Source organism: Phyllostomus hastatus, unplaced genomic scaffold (assembly GCF_019186645.2).
Source record: "Phyllostomus hastatus isolate PE091 unplaced genomic scaffold, TTU_PhHast_1.1 phas_scaffold_182, whole genome shotgun sequence".
In the NCBI taxonomy this organism is placed as follows: Eukaryota; Metazoa; Chordata; class Mammalia; order Chiroptera; family Phyllostomidae; genus Phyllostomus; species Phyllostomus hastatus.
In genome coordinates this window covers 31352269-31366689 of record NW_025334013.1, presented here as the reverse complement: position 1 = coordinate 31366689, position 14421 = coordinate 31352269, and the positions used below count along the sequence as shown (strand labels likewise).

The 14421-nt window shown below is 41.8% G+C and overlaps 1 protein-coding gene and 1 non-coding gene across 3 annotated transcripts in view; both read left to right on the top strand.

Annotated features, from left to right (window-relative positions):
• The window catches only part of LOC123832298 (phosphatidylinositol 3-kinase regulatory subunit gamma), a 114974-nt gene that overhangs the window by 18245 nt on the left and 82308 nt on the right, over window positions 1-14421 (top strand). The gene's annotated exons all lie outside the window — the stretch shown is intronic.
• Window positions 9875-9996, top strand: LOC123832377. The gene has a single exon (XR_006788035.1). It is a non-coding gene; the product is annotated as a small nucleolar RNA SNORA26 (small nucleolar RNA).

Below are 14421 nucleotides of genomic sequence, written 5' to 3'. Positions count from 1 at the left end.
AAAAAGGTTATAAAATAATATAATCCCTTTTGATACAGGCAAATGAGGCTGAAGGCATGTGGTTTTATTTTGGGGGGTTCCTCCTGGGAATTTTATGAATCTTACTGAAGTTTAAATCTGTACCATGGACTCATCACTATCACTAGAATTAAAGCCAATCAAAATGTTTAGGACAGTTACCAAGATAACACTAGAAAATTTGCACGTAGAGGTAGATGGAGACTTCTAGAAGCCTTGATGGATTGCATGATTCAAAAGAAAACCTGAAACTGAAGAGGCTATGTGAACTTCTTTTAGGTCCCTGAGCATATGAAGAGGGCCCATTAAAGTCTTCAGGAGGGGAGAGAACACAGACTTACTCAAATTTTCTTTTCTTTTTTTAACTTTAAAATTTATTTATTGATTTGAGAGAGAGGGAGAGGGAGAGAGAGAAAAACATTGCTTTGTTCCCTGACTGGGGATCAAACCCACAACCTTAGTGTATTGGGATGATGCTCTAATCAACTGAGCGAGCTGGCCAAGGCTCAAGTTTTTTAAAGATGTTAATTAGTCTGCAGTCCTAGGGCTATAGCTGGGAACAGAGTTTCAGTGTTGGGTATGGTTAGAAGTTATGCTATATTAAAATAGCCCCAACTTCCATCAGAACCATTGGCCTAGCTACTGGGTATAGGTGAAAGAAAAGGCCATTCAGTTAGAGATTTATGAGGACCCCAAAGTTGAGGGTATTTGAGGGGAAGTCTACCACTAGCATGAGAAAGTATGTTCTTGGCTGGGCACTTTAATGAAATGCTCTGAGTGGGGGTGCCAGATGAGAAGTGAGAGCAGAATCTCCAACTCTGACAAAGAGTTTTCAAGGCTACCAAGGCCTCAGTGTCAGTTGGTTGAGTGTTGAAGGGTCTAAGCAGTTAGGAGGGTTTATAGTCATAGGTTGTTAAGATTTTTTTCTCTGCTATATTACAGGGTGTGAGAAAGGTGCCTTCTTTTGAATTGGGGCCGGGGACGCTCTTAGAGAAGGCAGAGGAAACAGGAGCCAAAGATTCAAACAGTGTGAATCAGGTCTCCATGTAATAAGCAAGAACTAAGACTGTACTATGGTAAGGTTTTAGGAAAAATTCCAGTTGCCAGACTAACAATAGTCTTTCAGATTCCTGTAATCATTGAAACTAACATGGGGAAAGAGGAGAGGAGGCAGCTCAAGTCATGAAGAAGAGGAAACTCACCACAAACTGTGGTGATTGTAGATATCCAGACTCACTACTATACACGAATACTTCGCAGGGCAGATGCAAGCCGAATGATGGCCCCTTTGTGCAAGGTGGTTTGAGGGTAGATACTTCTGTGTCTTTTAAAGGCAGAACATTGAAGGAATTTGGGGCTGAGGAAGCTCTTGGCCAAGAAAAAAAAATCCCAGCTACCACAGTCCTAAGGTTGAAGAGCATCAAGGAAAGGAGTAAAGATGGGCCTACACTTTGAGCTGTCTGTAACCTTCACAAGAGAAAGCTCCTGCCAGGCAAATAAATAACCCATCTTTGTCTTATGCTTATAGAGGGAAAAATCCTAGAAAGAGGATAAGCCAAGATAAGCACCAAGTCCTAAGCACTACTTGAAGGTGAATTCACAAATAGCAAACACCCAAGTCACCACCCACCTCCATGACAAAAAATAGAATGGGTCAGATGTGGTTTTAGTACTGATTATGAGGTTTGAGTTTCCTGCAGGACTTTTGGGGATGGGGGGAAACGTGAAAAATCTGTGGTTATATGTTGGACCCTGGCTGTGTTCAGGAGACATAGATACGTTGAAGGGGATCTAGTCTAGATCTTTAAAATGTTTACAGGAAGCATGCAGGGACAGAGCATCTGGATGTTCTAGCCTCATTCAGGTGTTGAAGCCACAGAAAAATCAAAGCAAGAAAACTACAAAAATTCCCATCCCCTCTGCTTCCACTTTGAGTCCTCCATCTTAAAGCTTTATATCTGGGGATTCCCCAAATTCAAAACATGGAAAGAGAGTATTATGGAAGGACCAAATCAGGTATAGTTTTTTCTCTCCAAGAATAAAGAGTAAACAGCATAAGAGTTAGGGTAAACAGCATAAGCTTGCACTTGGAAAACCAGACCCTTTTGATAATTGGGCAGGAAGTCTATATAGTTTGAGATGGTTAATTTTTTAGGTCACCTGAAACACCTATTGACTGACTGCATCATCTCTGAATTCCATATTCCATAGATTCCCCTTTGTGATAGGGAACAAAAAAATCAAGTAGGATCTGAGTTCGTGTGGATTTCCTGGCTTTGAACAGACAGTCCAAAATAGTCCAGCACATTGTGTTCCTTATACAGGATGGCTTAGCTGCTTCCCATGGAGTCACTTGCTTCCAGCACTGGATGTCAGCAGGTATTATAAAACCCTATGACTGTAGAGGACATAAACAGGATGGATTTTATCCATTTTGTGTAGGTCTACCCATATGAAGGAATGGAGTTTCAGGAACCCTTGTTACTTACTGTTCAGAGGTTAGTGGAGAAAGTGACTGGTCGTTTGGATTTATCTGAAGGTGTTTGCTTTTCATTTATATATGAGTGTATCTAAATTCACCAGAATCTTGGAAAAGGATGAACAATAGCCTTTCAAGAGTAGTGAACATGTTTTTTTCTGCCCACATTTTCTTTGAGAAACTGTCCTTTCCCAATTCTCAATCTATGTAGTTTGGGTACAGCTCACCCCACATTCTGCTTCTAAGGGTGCCCCATGAGCCTAGACCTGTCCAATTAGACCGTTCTATCCAACTGGACTCAGTGACTGGTTCAAGGGTAAGCCTGTGACCCTAGCTAGGCCAATGACACTCAACCCCTTCGATTATTTTTGCAACTATATGGAGAAACTTGCGCTCTGCTAAATGGAATTACTAAGCGGGTGGAATGTAGGCCTGGAGCTCCTGAAGGCTATCCTTGTCACCACCTGGGGAAATATCAGAGGGAAAGAGAACTAGAAACTGGTTCCTGCTAACATTGAGCACATCTCTACTTAGCAGTGTGTCAAGTGAGACTATCCCTTTATTTGGCTTAAGCTAGTTTTCTGTGGGAGACTTATAACTTGAGTAATTTTGCTTGCTCAGTAAAAGGTGATATTGTGTAATATCACACAGGGGTAAGCACAGGTCACAGGGAGGTCTCCATTATTAACAACTAGTCCCACCCCATCAATTATGGAAAACTAGAAACATTAATAATGTTTATGAAAAATTATCCTAGGATTGCACAAGTCTTTTGTGTTCTAACTTGTCATTATCAGGACCTAGAGCATCAATTCAGAAGTCATCTTAAAATCCAGGAAGAAGTCAATTTCCTTACTTCTTGACCTCTTTTGGGTGTTCAAGGCCTTGGTAACCTTGGTGAGCTACTTAGTTCACACTTGTCCTAGCAATTGCTGACTTACACTGATGTCACTTTTGAGGGTATCAGAGTAGGTACTATATTAGGAAAATGAAGAAGAAAGTCTATAGTTTTCCTTATCTCAGGTCTAACTGACAGTGAGGTGCAACACTATTTAAAAAACAGAATTCCTGGATCAAAAGTGGGAAATCACAGGTAAGTTCCGAGAGAGCAGATGTGTCAGGTGCTAGACTACGCATCACTTGCCCTTGTGTTTCCCAATCCTAGGTTGGTTGCTTCTGGTAACTGGCTTCTATAGGTCTGTGAGTGTGTTGATGGTTTCTCTGTACTAGCTATACTCACAGGCCAGTGAGAGTCAGGCTCTGAGGTAGGTCTAGCAGGAAGCACTGGATACCATGTTCATGGTAGCTTTTGACTGTGTGGTCCAGGGGACGGTTAAGACCCTAATTGTGAAGGTAGAGTTGGAGAGAGGAGTGATGGGCAGGACCCAAGCAAAGTGTATGTGCATGTGGGTCAACCTCAAAGAAAATACTCAAAGCTTCTCAAAGAAGAGGACTAGAGCATGCATCAAGGGACATGGCTTCAAGACCTGATTAATGGGATTATGCAGAACATTTGACATTTTTGGCTGCCTAGCATATGAACACCCTTCCCATTTTGGAGGACTCCCAAATCAGATGGGAGGCAGGGCCCATAAACTCTAATATGATGTTGAGTAAGGTGCCAGGAGATGTAAGAGTGAAATAAAATGCTTTTTTAAAGGATTTGGGGTGACCATTGAGCTCAAAATAGCTAATTAGAAGATATATCTATATCTATATCTATCTACAAAAAATCACAACGTTTGACCAAAATAATTTACCACTGAAGGGGGAACCCATGAAAAAAGCTGCCTTCCTGCTTCTGGCCCCCTTGGTAGGCATTAGGGTTCACGAGGAAGTCCTTTCCCAGGAGCTAGTACAGGTAGGCAGGCCCATTAGGGAACAGAGAGAGAGAACATTGGACAGTGGCAAAAGCATCAGTCTTAGTTAGGATTCTTGGGTTGCAAGTAACAGAATTTATCTTGAGCCTGTTAAATGAACAGCGAGTTCATGTGAGCAGCTCCTATTAGATTGGGAAACAGCAGCCCAGGACAGGGCTTAAAGGGCCCTGAACCCACCTCTCCTCATAGGATGAAAAATAAGTGGAGCCAAGGGAACTTATCCACTCAGATCCCTTGCTTCTCTATTCTAGACCATGCTCTTGGAATTCTTTGCCCAAGTGACCCCAAACTTGTTTTCAGGATCTGCATCAGGTCTTTTCCCTGGATTTGTTCTCCTAAGGACAGATAGAATCATCAATCTCAGTACCTTTAGCCCAAAGGGGTGGTTGAGGGACAGCTGTTTGTCAGACGATGGATGGAAGAGGCTTGGACATGTGCAAAGGACTCCCTTCCAGTGCAGGGTGAGGCCAGGAGTGGGAAAAGATGGGGGGCAGCCCCCCCCAACCACGATGTTCTGTTGGAACTCAGGATCGGTGAATTCTAAACTTGAACCTAGTCTTCCAAGGTTTGCATGAAGGTATATTTGGTAAGATAGAAGGAATTAATATATTTTATTTAATGGTTTGTTAGTTTGATTTATTAACTTTTAAATATTTTGACATATGGTATATGAGCTTCCATTTTTATTCTTGCTCTGGGTCCTGCAAATGTTAGGGTTGGACCTGACCTTAGAACAGGGACAAAGCTAGAGAGACAAGAAATTAACTACTGCTTTTGTCCTTTCCTTTCCCATTCCTGCTCCTTTCAGAGCATTTCCTTCATTTTTCTTTGACTTTCTGAACACTGGCTTCATTTTCATCTCAGTTCTCATGGTGGACAGTAGCCACAGCCAGCTCCAGAGATTCCATGCTGCAATTCCAAACCCCTGGAGACACCAGTTCTTGTTTGGGGTAGTATTTTCAAATATTTGTGAAAGAAATTTTGTTAAGACCTGTGTCCCATCACCTATGGCCGGGGGGGAGGTCATGTACCTACTGACAAGACAACTGTCATGGTGAACTGGGTGGAGGTATTAAAAGGTGTCCACTACCATGGAACAATTGACCAACCAGTCTGAGCCATCAATCCACTCATACTCCCAGGTCTTAACTCACAAACAGTGTTCTTGGGCTTGGTTGATCCATCCAGTGAGGTCCTGGAAGTGAGTGAATCACTAGGAGGAAAAGAGGAAACTACTACCTTTATTGGGAAAGATTTTCAACTAGAAAGGCTGTATTCTCATTTTGCAGTAAGCCATTGTTTAAGGTGGAGATGTGCTAATTACCTGATTACTCATCGAGTGTGGCCTTATCTACCTCCTCAGCATCTCTCAAATCTACGCAAGGATCTCCATTTTTTTTGCTTACATTGTTTCAACAATGTTTTATTTGACTTCAAATGTCTTCAGAGTTTCCCCTTCAATTCACTCTGCAATCTGTGATGATTCTCAAATTCTAATTTGATCCTGACACTCCTCTGCTTAAAACTCTTGAATCTATCCCACTGCTGTTAGCATGAAGTACACATTTCTTATCTTGGCTTACAAGGCTCTTCATGCTTACCCTGGAGCTTCATCCCTTACCATCTGCAGAATTTTTAGTGCCTCTACCACATGCTCTCCTCTGGGCCTTTGCACATGCTATTTTCCCTTTTACTCTATATTTCCATCTGGCCCTGTCATCTAACTAGAACAGGAACTAATTTGGATATGATGATTTTGAGGTCTTAGAGGGGCATCCAGTAGGCATTTGGATAGACAGGAGATGAGCTAGGTAGGACTGGTGCTTTAGGAGGCTGAAGGTCAGATGGGTGATTAGCTTTCAACTTGAAGAAAGACATGCTTCCTCAGAGAGGAAGGCAAGGAAGTAAGGATGGGTACAAATTTATAAGCTTTGGAGGGGATGTAAGGAGAGGAGTGTTATGTCTTCTGGTCTCTGCGAAGTAAAAGGCGAGGTCATAGTTACTGATTTCAAGATGGATAGTAGTCATTTGAGATGAGTGGTGAGGTTTGGAATGTCAGAGGAAGCAGATCCAGGTTAGGCAAAAGGAATCCCGATTATGACCAGAGATCAGCCCGTGATTGGTAAACAAGGTTTTTATTTACCTAAACCCAGCTGCCTGAGTGTAAGGACAGAAGGAGGATGCTGGTTTTGGTCTGGGGTTTGACTTTGGCAGGGTGACTTTTTTGAAAGGACAGGAGGGAGACACAGTTGAAGGTATTGGGAGAAAATGATTAAAAAGATCCACCTTGGGGTTAGGTCTTTGGTTCCTAGTACTGGAGCTAGTCTATAACAGTGTCATCAGTTTGAGCTCCATGTTTAGTTTAAAGGGACTTAACAGTTACTTCTTGGGAAGGATGGCCCTTTATTTTTATATATTCTCTCTACATTTTGACATTAAAATGTCTTTTAAAAATTAAATTATGGTGGCTATATTAGTTTTCTAGGGCTGCCATAACAAATCACCATAAACTGGCTGGCTTAAAACAACAGAAATTTATTCTCTCTCAGTTTTGGGGGCTAAAAGTCTGAAATCAAGACGGTAGGATTGGTTCTTTCTGGAGGCTTTGAGGGAGAATCTGTTCCATGCTCCTGTGCTAGCTTTTGGTGGTTGTAGGTGTATCACTCCAATCTCTGCCTCTGTCTTCACATTGCCTTCCCCTCTGTGTCTGTCTCAGATCTCTGCCTTTCTCTATAAAGACACCTGTCATTGCATGTAGGGCCTACCCTAAAGGCAGGATGATCTCATCTCAAAGTTTTTATATCTGTGAATAATTTTTTTCCAAATAAGTTCCCATTCAGAGCTTCTGAGGGATTAGGACTTGGACATTGGACATACCTTTTGGGGAGGGGTGCTATTCAACTCACCTCAGTGATATTAGATGGTAATAATTTTTTCCTCAATATCCACGCTTGACCAAAAAAAAAAAATATAGGGGAAGGTCAGAGAGAGTCATCTATTAGAGTTGAGATTTCAGAGAGGGAACAATTAATAGGTATATATTATCTGGTTCTTATTTGCAGGGTCCTGGGAGAACTTAGGAGAAACACCAACCAATAAGGCCCCATGTCAGGACAGGGTGCTGGGCTACATTCTTCCATTGTCCTAAAAAGGAAGACAAAGGACAAATTTGAGCTGTGGTTAGGAAACAGAGTCAGAAATCAATGCTGCAAGAACAGAATTAGGGAGGAGTGTGAGGTTAAGAGTCTGCAGTCAGGGAGGTCAGGAAGAGGCCAAGAAACAGAGTAGAGCTGTTGGAGGAAAGTTGGAGAGGGTAAATAAATGGTGCTATCTTGCTGCCCTGATCTTATGGCCTGGAGGACGGTCAGCCAGTTTAAAAACACAGAGGGCAGCTAAACTGTTATTGCTTATTCACATGAGTCTCCCTTACTAGATGGTTTGCTCATCAAAGACAGAAATAGTGTGTTTTTCAAAAAAAGATTTTATTTATTTATTTATTAGAGAGAGGGGAAGGGAGGGAGAAAGAGAGGAGGAAAAACATAGATGGATGAGAGAAACATCATTCTCTTGCTTCTCACACACCCCCAGCTTGCAACCTGGCCCATAAACCAGGCATGTGCACTGACTGGGAATTGAACTGGCAAACTTTCAGTGTGCTTAGTCCACTGAACCACACCAGCCAGGGCAGAAATAGTGTCTTAATGAGCATTCAGCACAAGATCTAGCCTGTGGATGGGGCTCACTGAATTGAAGTGAAAGAGCTTGTAATTGGACTGCTCTTCCCTTCTACCTTTAACATTTAATAATCTACTTTAAACACAACTATCATATTTCATATTTTATGTATGTGATGACCAATTTGCTTTTTTTAAAATATTTTATTTATTTTTAGAGAGGGGGGAAGAGAGGGAAAAAGAGAGGGAGACAAACATCAATGTGTGGTTGCCTCTTGCGTGCCCCCTACTGGGGACCTGGCCTGCAACCCAGGCATGTGCCCTGACTGGGGATCGAACCCGTGACCCTTTGATTCATAGGCTAGCACTCAATCCACTGAGCCACACCAGCCAGGGCTAATTTGCATTTTTAATGATATGGAAATATATTACCTTTGAACAAATATTCCCAGTACCTTACATGCTTTCACTTAGCCCTATATTACATAATTTAGAAATTCACACATTGGTACAGAGAAGGGAGAAATAATTTGGGGAGTAATAGTGATCTTTATTGACTGCTTCCTTTGCAAGAAAGCCTAAGATGAGCAGAATTGAATTAAAAGAATGTAACTGTGGGTATATATCATTTTTCAATCAAATTCTCATAGTTAAAGACGTAAATGACCAGGCCTTTTACATCTCATGCTTGTACTTTTCTTACTCACATGGTGCTCTTTGAGCCCTAGAGGTCTCAACATTTTCCCAGATTGCAAGGATGATGCCCCTGCAGAAAGGTTTCTGGGGTGGCTGCAAGAAGCCTTTTGGTTTAATACACAGATTTTATTAAATGGTTCTTTTTTGTCATCGTTGTTGTTGTTTTTCTTTTTTTTTAATCTTTTTAAAATTTTATTTATTTATTTATCTTTAGAGGGGAAGGGGAGGAGAGAGGGAGAGAAATATCAATGTATGGTTGCCTCTCGTGCGTCCCCCACTGGGAACTGGCCCGCAACCCAGGCATGTGCCCTGACTGGGAATCAAACCACTATCCTTTGGTTCACAGGCCCGCATTCAATCCACTGAGCTACACCAGCCAGGGCTAAAGTGATTCTAAAGGAGGCCCCAACTGGGTAGCTCTGTTGGTTAGAGCATTGTCCTGATACACCAAGATTGCAGATTCGATTCCCAGTCAGTGTACATGCAAGAATCAACCAAATGAATGAATATATAAATAGAATAACAAATTGATGCTTCTCTCTCTCTTACACTCACAATCAAATTAATAAATAAAAATCTAAAAAATTGTTTCTAAAGGAAGCTTATGATTTTGTTGTTCATAGAAGTGAAGAACAATGCTACTAGCTTTCTTTTTCTTTTTATTTTTTAAACAAAACTTTTCCAATATGGGAACTGGACTGATTTTGCCCTCCTTCAATGAAACATGTAAGAGAGTTTTTAGATTTGAGAACTGTGGAATTAACAGTTAAGGTGATTATTGTACATTCCAGAAAGGAGGCATGGACTACAAATTGTTCCAAGCTATTGAAATAATGACCACAGGAAGTGAGCATACTTTAAAACTCTACACGGTGTTACATTTCAGAAATGAGCTGAGCTGGTAAATGAAACCAGCTTCTCTTCTTGCTGTTGAGTTTTCCTGAATTTTCTACAAGTTGCTTGGAATTTTGCAAACAATTCACAGCTGATAAAATAAAAGGGGAATGAAACTGAGTGTCTGAGGTAAAGTCTCCAGAGGCAGCCAGCAGGAGAGAAGGGTCACTGTCTGCCCCTCACAGTTTCTGTAACCAAAAACTGTATAGTTAAAAATTTTTCCACCCTTTCCTGTGCCCTTTTAAGGTTGATGCAGTACCTTAGGAGGCTAATACAGAAGGATAAAGTAAGTCTCCATAAAACCCAGAGACGAGATGGTAAAATTCCTCTTTGGATCCTGCCTGGAGTCACAGCTGAAAATTTTTTTTTCTTTTTGTCCTTATAAATAAATAGGAGTCACCTGAGGACTTACAGAAAATATTATTAGGATAACCTGAACTCAGACTGCCCTGGAACCTTCTTGGAGAGTTGTTTCTTTTTACAAATTTTTTTAATTCACTTGAAGAACACTCACACACCACTTCCCCCTTGTGTGTCAGACCTGATGCTGGGCACTGCTAATTCAGGGACACAGCTCTCCACCCTTGAGGAACTCCAAGAACAGTGGGGAAGAGAGAGACCCAGAAACAGACACCTCAACATGGTGTGCCAAGGCTTGTGCAGAGGCCAAAACGGGGCTGCATGAACACAGCTGGGGAGATCAGCTGCACACAGATTGGAATTTGCCACTTTATAGTGGAGTGTGTTGTGTAGAAGAGAAATTTTCTACTGTTTTGAGAACTATAGTGCTTCAATACAGCTAGTCTTAGGAGTGACAGGAAGAATTATATAAAGAAGAGACTGGAGAGATAGGCAGGGGCTAGATCATCAAAGCCTTGAAAGCCAGGCTGAGACTTAAAACTTAACCTAAAGGCAAAAGAAATTACTGTGGGGTTTGCGCAAGGGAGTGGCATGTTTAGAATTTTTTATTTAGAGCCATCACTCTGTGTAGAGTATGGACTGGAGGAGGCAAGGCAGGGAGATGATGAGAAGGCTGTTGTAGTCCAACTGAAGATGATGAGCTCTTTCGTGACCTGAACTTTGGGTCAGCTTTCAGTGAAACTTTTTCAGGCTTGGAGCTAATCATTTGGATTGGGGAAACTGAGAAGAGGCCACATGTTTAAAGCAGGTGCATATAAGTTTGGGACAGCCCAAATACTTATTTCTTCTAGGTAGCCTTTACTCACCTGCATGTGGGCAGAGATCAGCACTGTTTTGGGGGCCTACACAGCACTTTGTCAAGTTCTTTACTATGACACTTATCACATGCCTGGGATTATTTATTCCTTTGTTGGCCTCCTCTGAGAGCTCTGGTATCAATGTCAGGCAACTCTGTCTTATTCATTTTTGTATCTTCAGTGTTTGGAAACATTGACAAACATTTGCTAAATGAATGAAGAGGAGAAGGAAACTGTGTGGTGTGGTGGGAAAGGCAATGAACTTGTCTGGAAGTGAGGATCTAATTCTGGCTTTGCTACTAAGTGGATGCATGACTTTGAACCAGTCTCCTCACTGCTCTGGGTCTCAATGTCCTCATCTGTAAAATGAGAATAAAAATACAACCCTCCTCCTCAGGGTGATGGAGATTAAATGAGGTAACAGAGCTCACCAGCTGCCTGCCCTGTTTGTGCCCTGCCCTTGTGAAACAACCTGGACTATTGTTCCTTTCATTTGGATCTCATTTGCTCTCTCTCCTGGTGAGAGCCAAGCTGAAAGCTACTGCTCTGATGGAGGGGAAGTTTTGCAGCAGTGGTATTACATACAAACTAGGTGGCCCCTGTGTTGCTGGAAGGGCAAACACTAAAAAAAGGGGGACATGTTAGGCTAGAGAGACACCTGCTTTTTTGTAACCCCTTAAATCTAAAGGAGAACCCGAAGTGGGGAGAGTGAAGCAGAGATCTACATCATGCTCTACTGGGTCAGAGGAAGCCCTTAAACCATGTTCCTAAGCCCAGGAATTTAGCAGCATCTGGAAGAATGCCACTTCTATGGAGGCCACTCATTTATCTAATGTCATAATTTTTCAGTGCCTTGGGCTGATATGATGAACTCTATCATGATTTTGCAAGTTCTAAGAAATATATAGAGGTGAGGTGAAAAAAATTGCAATGCCAAGTAAAAGGGGTACCATTCTGGAAAAATGAAAACAATCATGATTTTAGATACTGCTATCTGAAGAGATAACAGTCAATTTCCAGGTGCAATGTCTTTCTAGAGGTCCACTAGCATTGTTCTTTTTACATTCTAAAGGAAAACATTTTCACCAAAACTTGATATATCTCCACCTTGCAAGGCATGTGGCTGGGGAGGTCCTGAAATCCACAACGGATAATTTGTAGTTTTCTTAGAATCTCATTTATTGAGTTTATTTAGTTGCATGGACTTGGCCTTAACACAGGAAAAGTGGTCAAGGAAAGAGAATAAGAGGAAAAAAGAGGGATTGAGACCAGTGATCCTTCCCCAAAAGGTAAGTCAGTCCCCCCAAAAGGTTAAAGCTAGTGAGCTTAACAAATAATAAAAGTATGTTTTCATTTTGCAAGGCTTTTAAAAAATATCGTGTGCTCAGATGGCACCTTTAATCACAAATAACTTTTGGTGGAGTTCCAGGCTGATTCTGCAGGCACAGAAAGCTCTGAGATCATATCCTATATTCAGTGCATAGAAGAAATATTTCATCCATTTCTGAAATAAAGAAGGGGAAATGGATCACATTTGAACAGTTTCATAGCAAGGACATACCAGGGTGAAAAGTGAAGGACAAACCTATCTATATGGAGCTATAGAAACTATTAATTCTAAAAACTTAAGGGGCATTTTTTTTATTCTCAGAGTTTTACAATAAGCTAAGAAGCTTGCATAAATTTGAAGGCAATCTCCTATTTCACAGGTATATAAATGAAAGCAGACAGACTTTGTGATTTTCCAAAGTCTACTTTAAATTAAAAAAAAAAAAGAAAGGAGGGAGGCAAAAGGGAAAAAGAAAACAACTCCCAAAGTAGCAATTTGTGACCCAGGAGTTTGAGCTCTTAGAGCTGAATTTAATCCGCACCCAGGCCAAATATAATTCTCCAGGATGGAAATGGTCCAGGACACCAGAGCTAACATTCTCTACCTTTGCCAAAGAGCCTGAGGCGGTTTGGTGACAGTCAGAACCTCACTTCTATTTCTTAACTGAAAGAAAGGCAGGCCAGCATCATATGACAGGCACTTCCCACCATGGCAGGGCACTGGTTCAGGTCCATTAGAAGGAAGTGTGCTTCCCCTTGATTCACCATTGCCTCTTGCATCACTGTTATTCTTTGGAGGTTTCCTATTCAAAGGTTTATTTGTTGGACAGTTGGGTCAACATAATTTTAGGTGGCAAGGTTGAATCAGTTTTATTCTGTGTGCCAGTCTTGAGTACAAGATTATAGACTGTACTGCTTCTTTACTCCATCTCCCAAAACCTTAGCTGTGGGAAAGGCCTGGCAATTGCTCTGTGTATTAGAAATTGAAACCCCACCACTAAATGATGAAAAGTGGTCCAGGCAAAAGCTGCTGTGGAAATCTGAAAGCCATTATCTTTTCCACACTTCCTCTCTTCACCTTCATTTTGTTTGGGAATGCACAGGGACACCCATGAACAAAAATAAACCAATTTGCCCTTGACTGGATTGTTCTGCCTTTTGAGTTATCAAATGTGAGTACTTCTGGCTCCCAGATATAGTGAAGTAAAGAGACTCCTGGGAAGCCAGCCACAGATTAGAGTTGATTTTCCAGCATCTTCTACCTAGAGGAATGGTTCAGGACATTTAAATGAACAATGTGCTCTGTCCCAAAGTTGATCTGGCTTCTGAATCACATTTGGATTTTAGAAATGTAAGAAGCAAGCGTATGAGAATCCTAATGTTTTCTTAGCTCAAAACTGTCCTTACATTCTAGTGGCTCTTTTTAACACATGACTATATACAGAGTCCATACACATTTTGAGCATCTGCTCCTAGGAACTGTGTCAACTCAGAACACCTTTAAGGAAGGCAGAACCACTCCAGGAGGTAGAGGTGAAATGTGGCAACTCTTCCATGAATCAATAGAGCAGAGCCACTCAAGGAAGGCGATTTTGCTAGGACTTAAGTCAGGTTGTCAACCCAAACACAATGGGCTTTGTTGCTCTGGTGTAAAGAGGAAATGGAACAGTTTTTGGCCTCCCCAGATTACATTGTAGGGTCTGCAGAATGGCAATTCCAGGCATAACCTTCACACACACACACACACACACACACACACCTGCTTTTGACCATTGTGTTCCTCAGCAAGTTAATCAGCTGTTTTTAAAATGCATGGAAATAAATGTTCAACATTTTCATACTGAAGCCTATCACAGTTTTAAGCTTGGAGGTGGGGACTGGGTATATGTGGAATAGGGTCTGTTAGGGAAACAGAATAGAGCCCTTTTGGCTAAGGATACTAACACCTGTGATTTATCTCAGAAATCACACGCGCACTGTAACTGCAAGCCATTTTTTTTTCTTTCTTAAACACTCCAGCTGAGGGGCCCGCTGTGGCGTCCCCCTATTTCAAGTGGGGGAGTTATCTCTGGGTTCAAAAGTCCTTGGATGGGAAGCGCAGAGGAACTGAGAAATGAAACGCTTCCTTAAGAAATGCCTAATTGTTGTGTGTGTGTGGCGGGGCGGGGGGGGGGGGGGACTGGGCTCAGGTGGCTGCGGGGGAAGGTTGCAGGGGACTATGGGCACATCTCTCA